Source organism: Oncorhynchus kisutch, linkage group LG7 (genome assembly GCF_002021735.2).
Source record: "Oncorhynchus kisutch isolate 150728-3 linkage group LG7, Okis_V2, whole genome shotgun sequence".
Classification (NCBI taxonomy): domain Eukaryota; kingdom Metazoa; phylum Chordata; class Actinopteri; order Salmoniformes; family Salmonidae; genus Oncorhynchus; species Oncorhynchus kisutch.
In genome coordinates this window covers 8,129,052-8,132,393 of record NC_034180.2, presented here as the reverse complement: position 1 = coordinate 8,132,393, position 3,342 = coordinate 8,129,052, and positions in this window count along the sequence as shown.

The window sequence follows — 3,342 nt, the reverse complement described above, 5'->3', positions numbered from 1 at the left end:
ATGCCAACATGAGTAATAGCATCAAACACACACACACACACACACACACACACACACACACACACACACACACACACACACACACACACACACACACACACACACACACACACACACACACACACACACACACACACACACGCTATTTCCGTTTATACAAATCCATGCACAGCAGCAGTACAATATCAGGATCACAGCAGAAAATACCTTCCCCCTCAGTCCTGCCATTTCTACATGAGCTTTTGATTTGAGGTTATTAAAGGAAGATTTACATGGGAGGGATGCAGGATGAATAAGTTGCTCCACACTCATACATGTATATGTGTGCCTTTCTATCCAATGTCACCCACATTAAGGGGCAGTTTCCCTGACAGAGTCCAAAAATCATTGAGCATGCTTTTAGTCCAAATCTAGGCTTCATTTGTCCAGGCAAAATGTAAGAATGTCTCTTCATGTAGCTTCCATTACCTTGGCCATCTTGAATATTTTCTTTGGGATTTCAATATCTCCCTGATGGTTCTGTCCAATTTCTGCAATAATAAAACAGGGGTTAGAACCCCGAATCATCATGCCAGGACCAAGTTCGAATTTCAGAGGCATTTTCAAAATAAAGTGATACATTTAGTTGGTAAATGACTAAAAGCCTATGGCAAATAAAGCAAACTATTTTTTAAGGGTGAGATTGTCAGAGGCAATCTTGCACGGTGGAAAAGGGAAGAGATTGCTTATCACCTGCCCTTTAATCCAGTTCCTTCAAGTCGGCCCATCCAATGATATGCCAATATCCTCATCAGTCAAACCGAAAGAGACAGGTGGGACTTTGTTTTGTTAGAGACGTACCGGTCTGTTTCTGTTTACTTTATGGAACTGTCAGTTGGCAAGAGCACAAGAAAATCTAGTACCAGGCAAAAAAAAGGTGTGCCTTCAGAAAGTATTCACACCTCTTGACTTTCAAAAAAATATATTGTGTTAAAGCCTGTAAAAATGTGGCAATCAAAAGTGTGCAACTTTGAGCATGTGTCCATTAGGCCTATGGATATATATTTTTTCAGCAAGAATTAGATTGAGCAATAAAAGCTCCACTTTTATTCCGTAGGCTGGGATCCGCACTAAGCAGTTTTTATAAGAGCGCAATTTTCACTGGCTGTCCACTGGTTTCAAAAACAATGATTGATAAGCAGCTTAAACTTCTAGAAATCAACCGTTATTGGGTTCAAATGCACATTTAGATTTGTGAACAGCCACAATCTGTAAACGCAAATTGCTAAATGAGAGAGCAGCAGTGTGATTCACATCAATGCGCTGTGTAGATATCAATAATAAGTGATCTCCGTATCGCCGTAGACTACGCCACTACTGTCATCTTTACCTCCAAGCGTTTATTCAAATTGGATAATCTTTGGATGCCGACAGCAGTCGCACCATTGGAAGACATAGGTTGGATTGTAGCCTACAAAAACCTATTCCTGCTCTTTTCCCGAGATCCATCAAACACATTTGGTGTGTCATCATAGTGGTCTCTGATTTTTGGTCAGACTCGCTCAGGTGGAACAAATTTAAATATTTTTTCCGCAAACAACCTTTCTGAATTTAAAACTAATCCTCGAAGTAATCATCTAGATTTTCAGAAGTATCGGTAATCTGATTACAATACTTTTGCTGGTAATGTACAGTTTTTAGTAATCCCTTCCACGTAATCCGTTACTCCCCAACCCTGTAAAATAGTAAAATAATTAAAAACCCTTGAATGAGTAGGCGTGTTCAAACTTTTGACTGGTACTGTATATCAAGCAAGTATTTTTATATTCCACAGAGTATTATCATATGAACTGTTCTGTACAGATAATGATCAGACTCACGTTACAAATGCTGGTTAACAATCCAATACATTTAGTTTAGATTGTTTCACAAAAGTAGTGCGCTAGTCTTTTACTAGTCCCGTATTAGCAGACCAATATTGACTTCATCAACACAGGCGAATGGCTGCTGCAAGAAAACGTACGCTATCTGGATTTGAAGATGTGATAGATGGAAAAACAACGATTTTCAAAGACAGCGGCGAGAAGATACACGTTGCAGCCCTGATCCTAGCTAGGGGAGGCAGTAAGGGGATCCCGCTGAAGAATATAAAAGTTCTGGCCGGTGTCCCGCTCATCGGATGGGTTCTGAGAGCTGCCGTGGATTCCAAACAGTTTGACAGGTGATTCCGTTCAATCTACAATTGACTTTCCAATGTAGCTACAGTATATGGATTTGCTCTGAGGCTGTTAATAATAAATAGCTGCAACAAATGCATGTGACATTCTTGTTTTGCGTGCACGGATAATATTGTTCATCCTAGTGATAAAGTATATGCTGTCTATAATGATTGATGCATTTAGTCATGTCTGTACATTATCAATTGTTTGTGTCAGATTCTTATTGAAATAGTTTGTCAAGAGGATGTTTGAAAATGAGCTGTCTCTGACTTGGTCTTGGCCACGCAAGACCGGATTGCATTGATGTAGCCTACTTGCAGTGGTGTACTTTTTTAAAATTTATTTTACCAGGCAAGTCAGTTAAGAACAAATTCTTATTTTCAATGACGGCCTAGGAAAGGTGGGTTAACTGCCTGTTCAGGGGCAGAACGACAGATTTGTACCTTGTCAGCTCGGGGGTTTGAACTTGCAACTTTCCGGTTACTAGTCCAACGCTCTAACCACTAGGCTACCCTCCCGCCCCACTTAAGTAAACGGTACTTAAATAAAAATACTTTGCAGTATTTGCAGTAATTATGTCGTTTTGTTGGGTATCTGTACTTTACTTTACTATTTATATGTTTGAGTACTTTTACTCCACTACATTCCTAAAGAAAATAGTTTACTTTTTACTCCATCAATTTTCCCTGACACCCAAAAGTACTCGATACATCTCGAACATCCTTGGTCATCCCAACTGCCTCAGATCTTGCAGACTCACTAAACACAAATGCTTAATTTCTAAGTCATGTCTGAGGGTTGGAGTGTGCCCCTGCCTATCCATAATAAAAAATTTTTTTAATCATGCCATCTGCCGTTTGCTTAAATACAAGGAATTTGAAATTATTTATACTTTTGATACTTAAGTATATTTAAAACCAAATACTTTTAAGTCTTTTACTCAAGTAGTATTTTATCGGGTCACTTTCACTTTTACTTGAGTCATTTTCTATAAAGGTATCTTTCCTTTTACTCAAGGATGACAATTGGGTACTTTTTCCACCACAACCTACTTGTTACAAAGCCTGAGGAATCAACTTCTTCATTTCTTTCTCCCACCAGTGTGTGGGTATCAACTGATCATGATAACATTGAGAAGGTGGCC